This window comes from Ornithorhynchus anatinus, chromosome X5, assembly GCF_004115215.2.
Source record: "Ornithorhynchus anatinus isolate Pmale09 chromosome X5, mOrnAna1.pri.v4, whole genome shotgun sequence".
Classification (NCBI taxonomy): domain Eukaryota; kingdom Metazoa; phylum Chordata; class Mammalia; order Monotremata; family Ornithorhynchidae; genus Ornithorhynchus; species Ornithorhynchus anatinus.
Genome location: NC_041753.1, coordinates 55,645,244 through 55,662,366, shown reverse-complemented (window position 1 = coordinate 55,662,366; position 17,123 = coordinate 55,645,244). Strand labels below are relative to the sequence as shown.

The following is a 17,123-nucleotide window of genomic DNA, read 5'->3' as shown; positions in this document are numbered from 1 at the left end:
CACAGTTATATGAGATGTGTTCCGGGCAACTTTTCTTTTAATTTTCTGTGCTTCTCGTAAGTGTGTTTTGAATCCAAACCCTATGACCAAATGGTTAGACTCAGCCTATCCTGAAACTTAGTTTTGGAGACCCTGGGAGTTCTTGTAAAATTAAGTTTAATGAGGTTTTAGCAGGCTGTCAGGGTTATCTTTTAACATAAACATGTTGACTGATTATCATTATCCTATGCCTTTTATTTTCAAAATCTGTGACTGTTTGCCAATCAGCTTGACCCCTCCTACCTAACTTCACTTACACACTTCCCCTCTTCTAGCACCAGCTTTCTCACTGTGCCTCTACCTCTTCTGTCTTGCCACTGACTCCTTTCCCACATCCTCCCTCTGGCCTAAATGCCCTCCCCCTCCACATCCTGCAGACCACCACTCTCCCCACTTTCAAAGTCTCACTTGGGTCACATCTCCAGGAGGCCTTTCCTGATTAAGTGCTTTTTTCCCCAACTCCCTCTCCCTTCTGCATTTCTATGTGCTTGGACTTTTCCCTTCAGGCCACTTGGTATTCTCCCCACTCTCAGCCCCAGAGCACTTATGTACATATCTGAAATTCATTTATGTATCTTAATGTGCTTGCTTCCCCTTCTAGTCTGTAAACTTATCATGTGCAGGGAACCTGTCTACCCACTCGGTTGCATTGTACTCTGCAAAGTGCTTAATGCAATGCTTTGTGCCCAGTAAGTGCTCAATAAATACTACTGATTGTAATTTTAAAGGAACGAATTATCATCAGTATTTGAATGCCTACAGCATGCTGAGAGACACATTTTGGGAAAGTACAATAAACGAAGACAGTTTCCCAGCCCTTAAGGAACAATCTAAGGGGGAAGCTAGCAGAAATGAATTATAAACATACCATGGAAATGAGAGAAAACACAGGGACCACTGGTAAATACAAAAATGGGGGAAAAATTGGGGTAAATGGTGTAATTGTTGTCAATTATGGGTATCTGGGATAGAGTACAGGCCTGGAAGTCAGAAGGACCTGAGTTTGAATCCCGACTTCACCACGTCTGCTGTGTGACCTTGGTCAAGTCACTTCACTTCTGAGGGCCTCAGTTACCTCATCTGTAAAATGGGGATTAAGAGTGTGAGTCCCATGTGGGACAGGGACTGTGCCCAACCTGGTTGATTTGTATCTACCCCAGTGCTTAGATCAGTGCCCAAAGTCACCGCTCCGCCTCTCCCCTCCCCCCCCACCACCAACCCTCTCCCCTACTTTTCCATCCTTCCCTGCAGTATCCTCAGAGGAGATCTCCCTCCTCGCAAGTGCCACCCCCTCCACTTGCGCCTCGCACCCCATTCCCTCTCACTTTAATAAAAACATCGCCCCTGCCCTCCTCCCTTCCTTAACTTCTATTTTTAACCACTCAATCTCCAATGGCTCCTTCCCCTCTGCCTTCAAACATGCCCACGTCTCCCCCATCCTAAAAAAACCCACTCTTGACCCGACTTCCCCCTCCAGTTATCGCCCTATCTCCCTACTACCCTTCCTTTCCAAAATCCTAGAACGAGTCTACAATTGCTGCTTAGAATTCCTTAACTCCCATTCTCTCCTGGGCCCCCTCCAATCTGGCTTCCGCCCCCTCCACTCTACCGAAACTGCTCTCTCTAAGGTCACCCATGACCTCCTTCTTGCCAAATCCAATGGCTCCTACTCCATTCTAATCCTCCTTGACCTCTCTGCTGCCTTTGACACTGTTGACCATCCCCTCCTCCTCCATACCTTATCTCACCTTGGCTTCAGGGACTCCATCCTCTCCTGGTTCTCCTCTTATCTCTCTCCGTCTCTGCAGGCGCCTCCTCCCCCTCCCATCCTTTAACTGTTGGAGTTCCTCAAGGGTCAGTTCTTGGCCCTCTTCTGTTCTCCATTTACACTCACTCCCTTGGTGAACTCATTCGCTCTCACGGCTTTGACTACCATCTCTACACAGATGACACGCAGATCTACATCTCTGCCCCTGTCCTCTCCCCCTCCCTTCAGGCTCACATCTCCTCCTGCCTCCGGTATGTCTCCACCTGGATGTCGGCCCGCCACCTAAAACTCAACATGACCAAAACTGAGCTCCTCATCTTCCCTCCCAAGCCCGGTCCTCTCCCAGACTTCCCTATCACCGTGGATGGCACGACCATCCTTCCCGTCTCTCGGGCCCGCAATCTCGGTGTCATCCTTGATTCGTCTCTCTCATTCACCCCACACATCCTATCCGTCACCAAGACCTGCCGGTTTCACCTTTATAATATCGCCAAGATCCGCCCTTTCCTCTCCACCCAAACGGCTACCTTACTGCTACGGGCTCTCGTTATATCCCGGCTAGACTACTGTGTCAGCCTTCTCTCTGATCTCCCTTCCTCCTCTCTCGCCCCGCTCCAGTCTATTCTTCACTCCGCTGCCCGGCTCATCCTCCTGCAGAAACGATCTGGGCATGTCGCCCCCTTCTTAAACAACTCCAGTGGTTGCCTATCAACCTCCGCTCCAAACAAAAACTCCTCACTCTAGGCTTCAAGGCTCTACATCACCTCGCCCCTTCCTACCTCTCCTCCCTTCTATCTTTCTACTGCCCACCCCACACGCTCTGTTCCTCTGCCGCCCACCTCCTCACCGTCCCTCGGTCTCGCCTATCCCGCCGTCGACCCCCGGGCCACGTCCTCCCGCGGTCCCGGAACGCCCTCCCTCCTCACCTCCGCCAAACTGATTCTCTTCCCCTCTTCAAAACCCTACTTAAAACTCACCTCCTCCAAGAGGCCTTCCCAGACTGAGCTCCCCTTCTCCCTCTACTCCCTCTACCACCCCCCCTCACCTCTCCGCAGCTTAACCCTCTTTTCCCCCCATTTCTCTCTGCTCCTCCCCCTCTCCCTTCCCATCCCCTCAGCACTGTACTCGTCTGCTCAACTGTATATATTTTCATTACCCTATTTATTTTGTTAATGAAGTGTACATCACCTTGATTCTATTTAGTTGCCATTGTTTTTACGAGATGATCTTCCCCTTGACTCTATTTATTGCCATTGTTGTTGTCTCTCTGTCTCCCCCGATTAGACCGTAAGCCCGTCAAAGGGCAGGGACTGCCTCTATCTGTTGCCGACTTGTTCATTCCAAGCACTTAGTACAGTGCTCTGCACATAATAAGCGCTCAATAAATACTATTGAATGAATGAATGAATAGTAAGTTCTTACAAGTACTGTTGTTGTTATTCTTATTCTTATTATTATTCTGGAGGTGGGGATCAGTCAGCAGTCTCCTGGTGGAGGTAACTTTTTAGTAGGGATTTGAAGGTGGGAAGGTTCATGGTTTGGTAAATCAAACTGTGAGCCCAGTGTGGGGTAGGGACTGTGCTAGGCCTGCTTATCTTATATCTGTCCCAGGACTTAGTACAGTGCTTAGCACATAGTAAGCCCTTAACAAATAACATTATTGTTGTTGTTATTAAGGATATGCAAAATGGGTCAGAGATGGGAGAGTCAAGAGGAAGGTACAGTTAGGAGTGAAGAATGTGAGCTGCAGTGTAATGGATGTAAAAATAAGGAGGGAGCTGATTGAGAATCTTTAAACTGAATCATGAGTTAATTTGCTGTATAGAGAAACTCTGTTGCCGAATTGTACATTGCAAGCGTTTAGTACAGTGCTCTGCACACAGTAAGTGCTCAATAACTATGATTGAATGAATGAGGGAAGTGCTACATTCAGGAAGACATTTTAAGATGATAATCCAGGCAGCAAATGTGCCATCTACTGAAGAGTGGAGAGGCTGGAGGCATGGAGACCAGTAAGGAGGCAAATGCAAGTCTAGTCAGCCAGTGGTGAAGGACCAGGGCAGTGGCATAAATGTGGAGAGGATGGAGTTTATCCAGCAAATGTTGTGGCAGATAAACCAGCAGGATTCAGAGACAAACTGTTTGGAGGCAAAATGGCCTTGGTTAAATGCTTATTGGGGTTGATAAAAGAAAATTTCATCAGTTCTAGTCCCTGTCCCACATGGGGCTCACAGTCTGAGAGACTCTTCCTTTTTACAGGTGAGGAAACTGAGGTTCAGAAAGATTGCCATTTGCCTCCTGTGTGATCCTGGATAAGTTACAGAGCCAGAACTAGAATTCTGCTCTCTTGACTCCCAATCCCATGCTTTTTCCACTAGATCATGCTGCCTCTCTCAGGTAGCCTCACTCAGGGTTCTTGTAAAAGGAAAAAAAAGGTGTTTCTTCAGTTGGTGCTTTTAGTATATGGTAAGGACTGGATGAGTCCCTAGTTTGGAGATCATTTCCTGGCAGTCCAAGTTAGGCATTTTAGGAAATGTTCTACTCATAGAAGCTTTGGGGCACTATTTAGTGCAGTGCATCAGTAATTTGAGTGGTCCCCTTGTTGCCTGAATGATTTAGACTCTCCCCCCAAAGTACCTAATTTACTTCTGAAACTGACTTAATCAATATTCATTGGTGATGCTATTTTTTGCCACTGACACTTGTTCTTTCCCTTCTCTGAACTAGGGAACAAGGCTCTCTCATCAAAAGCAACTGTGAAATCTGATTTAGAGAGGGGCAGAGGGGTAGTAGAGGAAATAGAGGAATTTGGATTTTTAAATTTTTTATTGGATTAGATTTGAAGAATCCTAAATTGGATGGGAATTGAAGTGAATTATGCAGTATGTTTCTAGCTCGGCTCAAGTAGATCAAACTGAAAAAAACCATAAATAGGAATACAGCACACCCAGTTCTTCTGTAATGAGAGGGCTGCATTCTTGATAACTCTTTTGTGTTAAAGAAAACTCATGCTGTTATACTCCTTTTTTAAAATGCTATTTGTTAATCACTTACTATGTGCCAGGCCCTCTACTAAGTTCTGGGGTAGGTACAAGCTAATGAGGTTGGACAGAGTCTCTGTCCCACAAGGAGCTCACGGTCTGAATTGCCATTTTTACAGATGAGGTAACTGAGGCACAGAGAAATTAAGTGACCTGCCCAAGATCCCACAGCAGACAAGTGGCAGATCCAGGATTAGACCCCAGGTCATCCGACTTCTAGGCCCATGCTCTATCCACTAGGCCATGCTGCTTTCTAATGCTGCATTCATGTGCACAAGCTGTTTCCTCTAACGTGGCACACCAAGCCCAAACAGGCTCACCTTGTCTGAAGAACATTCCCCAATTCCCTCATCTAGCCAAAACATGTAACGAAAACCCACATGGCAGAACTGAGGGTGTTCAGAAATTTAGTGTCAGAATTAAAATATATTTGGTGAGCTTAGTATGCGTGTATATATATGATTTTTATATTATATTAGACTGATTTGTGCTAATGGATTGTATAGTGTCATTACAACAAACTCCTTGTTTCCAGTATTGTACTTTCTTTAAACTGGGGGCTCATTGTAGTAGGTCATGAGTTACTCAAAAGTCAGCCTGTGAAGGCGGGGTGGGGGGAATGGGGAAGGATGTTGATTGGCAGGCTGCCAGTTGGCCTCTTGCACATTCCTCCAGAGGTTAACCCAGATCACCCTGGACTTAAGTGTATTGATTTACAGTGGAAGGCTAGTTTTCCTTGGCTTACAAATTCTATCCCATTCAATATAATGGATGGAAAAGCCGTGGAAACCTGTGCTCACAGACTTATTTTCATTAAACCCGCAGGTTTCAGGGGAGTCACTTCAGACCTATCCGTTGGTTGAGAAAGGAAAGGGAGATCCTGAAAACCTCTCTAGGCAGAGCTCCAGGGATGGCAGGTGGGCTGACTGCCAGCTGCTTACATGGCCCTCATTGAAATTCCGTGGCTAATCTTCATGTTAATTAATGAAGCCCAAGAGGATGTTTCTTTGTTTGATATAATTTACTGCTTTGACCCAAGTGGCCGGGTCACTGTGGGATTGGGGACCTCAAGGTGGAAAGAATAACAGTGTTTGAGGCTTCTTCCTCCTCCTGCCTCTTTTCTGACCACAGTCGGACACACAATATTACTGTCACTTTAAAAATAAAGTATATTTATGAGCCGACTCTTGCAAACACTGAGTTAATTATGACCCCGTGAGAGCCAAGTGTCTTGAGACACCATTCTTGCAAATATTCTTTCAATCACAGGCCAAATCTGCACTGACTATACCAATGCTAGTTCCTCCCTGCCAAATCCCAAGCTTGCGTGTTTATTAATGGTGCAGCCACATCCAACTCCCTTTGCCAGTCCCCTCTTAAGATAAGTGCAAACTGAAAATTTTCTTGTCTTATATCATCTGTATCATCTGGAAGCTTTATCAGCATCATCCAAAAGCCCTTACAGCTAAGAACTTAATAATAATGGCATTAATTAAGTGCTTACTATGTGTCGAGCACTGTTATAAGCACTGGGGAAGATGCAAGTTAATTGGGTTGGACACAGTCCCTGTACCTCATGGGGCTCACAGTCTGAGTTTGGGCCGTGAGAGTGCATGCTTGGTTGTGCTTCCCGATTGACCCATGAATAAATTAGGTTGACAGCCGAAATTTGTGCCAGACTGCCTGGACGCCGGGAACTCCCCACTGCCATGGTACTGTGAGCGAAAGGGGCTTATAATGGAAATGGGATGCATAAGAAGCAATGTGGCCTATCGGCAAGAACACAGGCCTGGGAATCAGAGGACCTGGGCTGTAATTCTGGCTCTGCCACTTACCTGCTGTGTGATAACAGACACTTAACGTCTCTGTGCTTCAGTTCCCTCACCTGCAAAATGGGGACTCAATACCTGTCCTCCTTCCTACTTAGACTGTGAACCCCATGTGGGACCTGATTATTTTGTATCTTTCCCAGTACTCAGTACTGTGCTTGGCACATAGTAAGTGCTTAACAAGTACCACAATTATTTATTATTATCTATCATAATAATGAAGAGGAGGAAGAAGGGAGCTGTGGGAGCTGTGGCCAGAAAATCAGTCGAGTGTTAATGGGCACCTTGACACTTGGGATCCCAGCTTGACTGGCCTCCCCCTAACATTGCAGTCAAGCCAGGGAGAGACCACTCTGGAAACTTTTCCATGGTTCTCGTTGACTGTGTCTCTTTTGTCCTCCCTGAGATTCTTGTCCCTCCTGCTCTCCCAGATCATCCTAGTGCTCCGTCAGTAGGTACAATAGGACAATTATCCATTAATCAGAATCATTACAACCTTTCAGGTCAGTCTTGAACTTATGTATTTAGTTTTTTGCCCAACCTCAGAAGAAATACCAGAGTTCAATCAAATATACATATGTGTACACAAAGGCCAAATCCAGTGCTTGTGAATATTTCTGTGTCTGGCTACCCCATTAGGGAAGCAGCGTGGCTCAGTGGAAGGAGCTTGGGCTTCGGAGTCAGAGGTCATGGGTTCGACTCCCGGCTCAGCCACTTGTCAGCTGTGTGTCTGTGGGTAAGTCACTTCTCTGTGCCTCAGTTACCTCATCTGTAAAATGGGGATTAACTGTGAGCTTCACGGGGGACAACCTGATGACCCCGTATCTCCCCTAGTGCTTAGAACAGTGCTCTGCACATAGTAAGCGCTTAATAAATACCAACATTATTATTAGAGAGTAGCTCCTTGTGGGCAGGGAATGTGTTCTATGCTTCTGTAGTACTTTCCAAGTGCTTAGTGCAGTGCATTGCACTCAGAAGGTGCTCAAATACTGCTACTACTTCTACTACTCCTTTTAGGCAGGGCCTAGTGGAAAGAATACAGTCCTGGGAGTCAGTGGACCTGGGTTCTAATCCCGGCTCCACCACTTGTCTGCTGCGTGACCTTGGGCAAGTCACTCAACTTCTGTTTCTGTTACCTCATCTGTAAAATGGGGATTAAATCCTATTCGCTCCTACTTAGGGTACGAGCCTCGCATGGGACAGGGACTGTGTCCAGCCTGATTATTTTGTATCTATCCCAATGCTTAGAATAGTGTTTTCATTCATTCAGTCGTATTTATTGAGTGCTTACTGTGTGCAGAGCATTGTACTAAGTGCTTGGGAGAGTACAGTAGAATAATAGACACATTCCCTCCCCACAACGAGCTTACAGTTAAAAGCGGGGGAGACAGACATCAATAAAATTACAGATATGTACATAAGTGTTGTGGGGCTGTAAGGGGGAAAGAGCAAAGAGCAAAGGGAGAAAGGGCGATGCAGAAGGAAGTGGGAGATGAGGAAAGGTGGAGCTTATTCTGGGAAAGCTTCTAGGAAGAGATGTGCTTTCAATACGGTTTTGAAGGTGGAGGGAGTAATTGTAGGATTTGAGGAGGGAGGGCATTCCAGGCCAGAGGTAGGATGTGGGCTAGGGGTCAGCGGCAAGATAGAGGCACAGAGAGAAGGTTAGCACTAGAGGAGTGAAGTGGGCAGGCTGGGTTGTGGAAGGAGAGAAGTGAGGTGAGGTAAGAGGGGGCAGGGTGGTGGAGTGCTTTAAAGCCAGTGGTGAGGAGTTTTTGTTTGTGGAAGTTGATGGGCAACCACTGGAGTTTTTTGAGGAGCGAGGTGACAGGTCCTGAACGCTTTGTAGAAAAATGATCCAGGCAGCAGAGTGAAGTATGGGCTGGAGTGGGAAGAGCAGGAGGCCGGGAGGTCAGCAAGGAGGCTGCTGCAGTAATCCAGGCGGGATAGGACGAGTGAACTCATTCGCTCTCACGGCTTCAACTATCATCTCTATGCAGATGACACACAAATCTACATCTCTGCCTCTGTCCTCTCCCCCACCCTTCAGGCTCGTATCTCCTCCCGCCCCCCAGACGTCTCCACCTGGATGTCTCCCCGCCACCTAAAACTCAACATGTCCAAAACTGAACTCCTTATCTTCCCTCCCAAGCCCTGTCCTCTTCCTGACTTCCCTATCACCGTGGACGGTACAACCATCCTTCCCGTCTCTCGGGCCCGCGACCTTGGTGTCATCCTGGACTCGGCTCTCTCATTCACCCCACACATCCAATCTGTCACCGAGACCTGCCGGTCTTCCCTTTATAATATCGCCAAGATCCGCCCTTTCCTCTCCACCCAAACGGCTATCTTACTGGTACAGGGTCTCATGATATCCCGGCTGGATTATTGTGTCAGCCTTCTCTCTGATCTCCCTTCCTCCTGTGTCTCCCCGCTCCAGTCCGCTGCCCGGCTCATCTTCCTGCAGAAACGCTCTGGGCATGTCACTCCCCTTCTTAAAAACCTCCAGTGGTTGCCTATCAACCTCCGCACGAAACAAAAACTTCTCACTCTAGGCTTCGAGGCTCTCCATGACCTTGCCCCCTCCTACCTCTCCTCCCTTCTCTCTTTCTACTGCCCACCCCGTTATAATAATAATAATAATGTTGGTATTTGTTAAGCGCTTACTATGTGCAGAGCACTGTTCTAAGCGCTGGGGTAGATACAGGGTAATCAGGTTGTCCCACGTGAGGCTCACAGTCTTAATCCCCATTTTACAGATGAGGTAACTGAAGCACAGAGAAGTTAAGTGACTTGCCCACAGTCACACAGCTGACCAGCGGCAGAGCTGGGATTCGAACCCATGTCCTCTGACTCCCAAGCCCATGCTCCTTCCACTGAGCCACGCTGCTTCTCTAGGCTCCGCTTCTCTGCTGCCCACCTCCTCACCGTCCCCTGTTCTCGCCTATCCTGCCGTCGACCCCTGGCCCACGTCCTCCCGCTGTCCAGGAATGCCCTCCCTCCTCCCCTCCGCCAAACTCACTCTCTTCCTCTCTTCAAAGCCCTATTGAGAGCTCACCTCCTCCAAGAGGCCTTCCCAGACTGAGCTTCCCCTTTTCCATCTGCTCCCTCTGCTGCCTCTCTGCCCTCCCTTCACCTCCCCTCAGCTAAGTCCCTTCCCCCCCCCCTTTCCCTCTGCTCCTCCCCCTCTCCCTTCCCCTCCCCTCAGCACTGTGCTCATCTGCTTATTTGTATATATTTTTATTACCCTATTTATTTTGTTAATGAGATGTACATCCCCTTGATTCTATTTATTGCTCTGTCTGTCTCCCCCCATTAGACTGTAAGCCCGTTAATGGGCAGGGATTGTCTCTGTTGTCGAATTGTACATTCCAAAGTGCTTAGTACAGTGCTCTGCACATAGTAAGTGCTCAATAAATACTATTGAATGAATGAATGAATGATTGTATTAACATTGTAGCAGTTTGAATGAAGAGGAAAGGGCGGATTTTTAGCTATGTTGCGAAGGTGGGACTGACAGAATTTAGTGATGGATTGAGTATGTGGGTCGAATGGGAGAGAGGATTCAAGGATAATGCCAAGGTTATGGGCTTGTGAGACAGGAAGGATGGTGGTGCCGTCTGCAGTGATGGGAAAGGGGGAGGACAGCGTTTGGGTGGGAAGATAAGGAGCTCTGTTTTGGACATGTTAAGTTTGAGTTACGGCAGGACATCCAAGTAGAGATGTCTTGAAGGAGTTTGGCACATGGTAAGTGCTTAACCAATACCATAATTAAATGTATGGGAGTTTCTGATAACTCATTGAGGAAGTTGACCAGCTAATATAGCAAATGCTTCAGCAAAAACTGTAACCTATGTGGGGCACTGTGAAATATCTCTTTGATTATTGTGAACAAACTATTGCTGTAGCAATCTCTTGCGCTAAGGATTAGGCAAACCTCATTTACCATCTGCTTTGTGGAAGTTTTTATTACACTTGTTCAAGGAGCCTGGCTTCTGCAGAGGATATCAGATATTCAACATTGGGGGTGGCTTGAATCTTATAGGCACACAGTAATGGTGACATTCCAGTAATATTTCATTCTTACCAGTAAAATGAAAGAATTTGCTTGCCATGCTATTGAAAACAAAATATGAACTTGTAAAAACAGTTAATCATGAAGCATAATAATAATAATAATTATGGTATTTGTTAAGCGCTTACTATGTGCCAAGCACTGATCTAAGCGCTGGGGTAGATACAAGGCAATTAGGTTAATAATAATAATAATAATGTTGGTATTTGTTAAGCGCTTACTATGTGCAGAGCACTGTTCTAAGCGCTGGGGTAGATACAGGGTAATCAGGTTGTCCCACGTGGGGCTCACAGTCTTAATCCCCATTTTACAGATGAGGTAACTGAGGCACAGAGAAGTTAAGTGACTTGCCCACAGTCACACAGCTGACAAGCGGCAGAGCCGGGATTCGAACCCATGACCTATGACTCCAAAGCCTGTGCTCTTTCCACTGAGCCATGCTGCTTCCCATGTTGGGCCGTAACATTTGGCTATAGGCTATATATTTATTTATACAGCACTGCTCATTCTCCCCACTCTCTTATGACTTGTTGATAGCTTGAGCTCTGGCATCCATTATTCTATTACTGTGGCCTAGTGGAAAGAGCATGGGACCGGGAGTTAGGGGTCCTGGGTTCTATCTAATCCCAGGTCTACCACTTGACTGCTGAATGACCCTGAGCAAGTCACTTAGCTTTGCCATACCTCAGTTTCCTCATCTGGAAAAAGGGGATGCACTGCCTGTTCTTTCTCATACTTAGGCTGTGAGCCCCATGTAGGTTGGGGACTGTGTCTGACCTGATCGTCTTGTATCTACCCCAGTACTTAGTACAGTGCTTAGCGCCTAGTAAGTACTTAATGTATTATTATTATTGTGATCATTATCATCGTCATCACAATTCCCCTGGAATGCTTATGTCAGGAATCAAAATTATTGCTATAGGATAATGTCCTTAGTAGCTTTGGCCTTGATTTCAAACCAGAAATATTTTGGTTGTTGAATTAGGTCTTAGTGATAAAGGCACTCTGCCTCCCCGCCTCCCCCACCCCCCGGTTTGTGAAAATTATTCATTCAAATGATCAAGGAGCAGTTTACCTTTTTACTATTTGTAGAGAAACTGAAGTAAATCCCTACAACAGTTGTTCACATGAAATAAATCGCTCGAGTTGAGAAGAGTTCCATCTCCTCCTGGAAGGCAGCACTTCAGGGATGAGGAGGTTGTGAGAGAGTGTGTGTGAGTTGAGTCTTAAGTTAGAGGAATTCTGACACTGAGGACAGCCTGTTTTCTATTTTACTCTGTATTTTCCCCCATTATCCTTCCCTCCTTTTTCCTATCTCTCCACCCGCCGCCATGCCCAGTGGCACCCTTAGCAGTTCATCTGGAGCAGCACAAGCTGACCCCATTTGCAGGCAAACTACCCAGAGGATCAATAAGGGTCTAGCATGCAATGTCAAACAGCATTGTGGGTGAGAAGGTGGATCTGGAACCAGAGTGTCTCAGTCTACACCTTCCATATGGAACTTTTCACAAGCCAGAAACACCATGGCCCAGTGGAACGAGCTCGGACCTGGGAGTCAGAGGGCCTGGGTTCTGATCCCAGCTCTGGCCATTGCTTGCTCTGTGACCTTGGGCAAATCACTTCTATATACCTCAGTTTCCTCAACTGTAAAATGGGGATTAAATCCTACTTAGACTGTGAGCCCCATTTGGGACAGGGAGTATATCCACCTTGATAAACTCATATCTACCCCAGTGGTTAGAACAGTGCTTAAAAAATACCATTTGGCTGGGGGTGGGGGGGTGGGCGGGGAGGGGAGAAACAGGCCTGACCCAAGGGTCCCTGGGAACTGGATTGGGTCAGACTGAGTTTAGAATCCCACACTTGACAATCTTTTCTATGTGAAATTATGGGAACATCTGTGGGGTGGCTAGGACACTCCATCCTACAAATTCACAGCATTGGTGTTATCTTTGACTTCTCTTTTATTTGCTTCCCATATTCAATTTGTCGTTAAGCCCTTCCAGTACTTTTTCAATAATATTTCACAGATCCACTCATGCAACCATTACCTTGGCAGAAGCCCTGGTCTCTTGGATTATAGTAACAGATTCTTTATTGATTTTTCTGTTTCTCTCCTCTTAAATCTGTTTTGTGTCTTAATTACAGCTCCACACATCTTTCTAAAATACTAATTAGAACATATAACACTCCCTTTCTCAAAAGCCTCCGACTCCCCATAGCTTTTTGTAAAAACTGATCATTCAAGGCACTCATCAACTGGTTCCATCACATTGTTGCCCTTTTTCCCATAACTCCCCAGCCTGTACTCTCTGCCTCTCCCAAAGAAATCTCTGAACCATTCCTAGCTCTCAATTTTCTTATCTTTGAGGAAAGGTGGCATAAGCACGGTTTCATTCGTCTGTCACAGTCATCTGCATAAATCAGTTCTGGAATGACTATCTTTAGGACCTTGATGCTCAAAGGCTTTGGTGTTAGAAGACATTCCTGATGGAGCAGAGGAGTATTCTCATACTTGCACTAGATCTCTTATTTCAACCCTACCATTATTGCGAAGAATACATTGAACAGGACTGAGCCCAGTTCTTATCCTTGCTCTACCCCATTGTCAGTGAAGAATAGATCTGAAAGGGCACCCTTGGCTCTGCCCCTGGATGAACTTGTAAGGATAGCCAAATTTGCTTAGTAATTTCCCAGACTGAAACCATCAGTAGAACAGGACTCTCCTCTACCCCAGGCAAATACAAAATAATCCTCTCATAAGAACACAAAAAATGCCTTGCTGAACTAGATCCAGTGGTTTACCCAGCTCAATAATGTGCCTCTGACAATAGCCCCAGAGGATTCTTGAATAGTTGCCTTTCTTACTTTGAACTTTACAGTTAGGAATGTAACTTCTGACATCCCTCTTATCACCCATCATGGACCTGTCATCAACAAAACTATTTAAACCTTTCTTGAGCCTTCTAACTTCTTTGACTTTTTTCTCTAACACATTTCACTGGTAACCCATTATGGACTTCTCATTATGATTTTATCTAAGGTCTTCTTGGCTCTTTCTATATTCTCAGTTTCCAAAACTTCCTGAACTAACATTCATCTTGTTTACCTGGATAGTAAATATATGGAGTCAGGTTTCATCAGTGATTCTCTTCAGTATTGGCTTGCAATTTCCAAGGAGATCACAAGAGTTCCTAAGTTCCTGTACTGTTGGCAAACACACACACACACACACACACACACACACACACAATATATAAAATAAATATTTTTTCTGAAACGGCATGGTGTAGTACTGGTTGGTTTCATGTCTAATCTCTTATTCTTTTTTCTTTTCAGAATGATATTGAGGACATGAATCTACTGCTGAATTAAACTATTGGAGATTTTCCCTTTACTTATGACTATGCAGTTTTTAAAAAACTATATTTTAATTTAGAATCTTCTGGACAGCACAGTTGAGGTAAGGTATTAGTATTGTGGTGAGCATTCTCCTTCCTTACATGCACTAATAATTTCACCCTGCTTCATACATTTTTTTATGGTATCTGTTAAGCTCTTACTATGTGCCAAACATTATATTAAGCAGTGGGATAGATAAAAGTTGATCAGGTTGAACAAAGTCCATGTCCCATGTGGGACTCACAGTCTTAACCCCCATTTTACAGATGAGGTAACTGAGGCGCAGAGAAGTTAAGTGACTTTCTCAAGGTCACATAGCAGACAGTTGGTGGAGCTGGGATTAGAACCCAGATCCTTCTGACTCCCAGGCCCATTCTCTATGTACTAGGCCATGCTGTTTCTCTAATCAGCCTTTAACTTTAATCAGCCCAAAGGCAATTATATAACTGTATGGGAACATGCATAGAGCTTTGTAGGGGGAGAAACCAAAGTAAAATATCTATTATTTCACCCAATTGGCACCAAGTCCTCATTATTTGGGCACCTAACTCCCTTGCCAAGCTGATGTAAGTGTGGGCAAGTGTCACATGCTGTAAGTGACAAACCAGGATCTCTGCATCCCTGTATCTAATGATCCTAGGGACAGAGACATGCGTCCTTCTTTGGGCTTTTAGGAGACCTGGTTACTTACAGTAAATGCAGTTTCTGAGTTGCACCCATACATTTTATTATATTGAAAACACTGGTCACTTTTTACCTCCCAACTTGTAGAATGAATGAAAATATTTATAAGGTGATAAGGATACTATATAGGACTAGAATGAGCTCAGTGGTAATTGTGGGCTGCTACACAGGGATACAATTTTTCTGCACTCCTTACACCCCTTTTCAAGTGGCATGTTTATATGTAGGTAGGCTGTCCTTGAATGTTGACTTATTTAGAACACAATGTCAAAGGATGGGGAGAGAGAGGGAGAAGGCAACTGTAAATTGTCTGAGGGTAGTCATGCATTGGTAGATACAGAAGCAAATGTGCAATTTCCTTATTTGAGGTCAGCATTAATACCTGGCTAAGTTTTATTCTTGAGCATGCTACTGTTTTTGGAACATGTGTGTGAAATAATTGCTAAAAAGTTAAAATATGTATTTACTATATTTTAAATGGAAAGAAAGGTGAGTGAAATTTAAGTTGTACTACATTGTGATTAGGCAGAGCATTAACATCCAGAATAGGAATTAATGTAAATAACCCTCAGTGAGGAAAAATATGAATCACAAATTTAGGAATACAGAAACATATTGAGAGATTCAACTATATGAAAAATATAAAACTGAACCAGTGGGAAATATAGGGGCCCAAATGTATAACTTAGCTTTTTTTTTTTCTTTACGGCTCTACATTCATTTGAATTTTTTTTAAAGCAAATCACTATATACGCACAGGAAACCACTATTATTGAGACAGTTATTGTCAAACCCTGTCTTTGCTGGACTCGGCAAACTGGAATATCCTATATTCCCAGTTTCTGAAGCAAGTGTTGGAATATCAATGAAGCTAAATTAAGCTCTTAAATCCAAACAAATTGTGTCCTGGAAGATCTAGTCAAAGAAATCACCATTTTGAGGAGTAAGGTAACACTGCGGCCAGCTTTTTTTGACGGAATATGATAATAAAGGAAGATGGGGTAGAAGAGAACAGTGGAAGCAGTGAATTGAGAAAACCCTCTGTTCCCCTGGAATGTCTACCCATGTAATAGCAAACCTTGCTGGTCTTCGATTAGTCTAATTATTCACATGTGAACTCATGATCTATGGAAAAAAAATGACATTGCTGGTGTACTTCAGCAATGTCCCATTAATTATTTTCCACAGTTTATCAGTATGTTTGTACATCTATTCCTATGCACTATTCTCTTTTAAGATGCATTGGATTCTCCTGCTTTCTTCATGCATGTTGTTTCATGCTGCCACCTTTTGGCTGATGGGTTCTTAAACTGAATATGAAGTTATGGTTTTTCTAAATCTTGAAACACCAGTCCTAATGTATGCTCACAGGGGATTTTTGTGGATAAGTGTCAAGGGGATAGGAGTCATATCTTACTCCTGATTTCCAAGACTATTTAGTATCAAACACACCAGGCACTTAGTGTAAACTGGTGATGATTTTTATATCTAATTAAAGACGAGGGAAAGGGCAGGATGAATAGCTTACCTCAAGAGAGTGGGAAATAAGCACTCCTAGCTGCAATTCAATTAGTATGCTGCATAAACTATGCATTTCTCTCACCCTAAGAGAAAAGGACTCAGAATTCCCTCGTGATTCCAGATGTGCAGGTGATGAGACTGTGACAAGTCTTGGGGGCAGGCTATAGTCTGGGTGCTGACTAAGACAATGATTGTGATGATGGGAAGATGAGGCTTGCCCCTGGATAGCAAGAATAGAGATTTTTCCAATTTCCCAGAAATGTTATGGACTTTATACTCATAGCTTGGACTCCAAGCAAGTCAGTGCAAGATAGTTTTCCTCTCAGAAACACTCAGAGCATTCATAAGTCGCCTCTTGCCCACTTCCCTAAAAGGGGCCTTGCCTCCTCCAGTGTGATGAAGCCATGCTTTCTCCATTCCCTGAGGAGGGCTGTGTGAACACAGAGGGCAGCATGGCCTAGTGGAACAAGCTCTGGCCCGGGAGTCAGAGGACCTGGGTTCTAAGCTTGGCTTTGCCACTTACCTTCAGTGGGACCTTGGGCAAGTCATTTAACTTCTCTGTGCCTCTGTTTGCTCAGCTGGAAAATGGGGATTCAATACCTGTGCTCCCTCCTACTTCAGTCTGTGAGAGGAAGAACAGGTATTGAATCCCCATGAGAGAAGGGGCTGGGTCTGACATGATTATCTTGTATCGACCCCGGTGCTTACTTCAGTGCTTGGCACTTAATAAGCACTTAACAATTACCACAATTATTGTTGTTATGGCT

At 44.9% G+C, this 17,123-nt stretch overlaps 1 protein-coding gene across 6 annotated transcripts in view; it reads left to right on the top strand.

Moving 5' to 3' along the window:
- The window catches only part of KANK1 (KN motif and ankyrin repeat domains 1), a 209,570-nt gene that overhangs the window by 58,270 nt on the left and 134,177 nt on the right, over nt 1-17,123 (top strand). For all 6 annotated transcript variants that reach the window (XM_039910723.1, XM_039910724.1, XM_039910722.1 and 3 more), the window contains exon 2: nt 14,089-14,212. The gene's annotated coding sequence lies outside the window, so the exon portion shown is untranslated. The remainder of the gene's footprint in view (nt 1-14,088; nt 14,213-17,123) is intronic.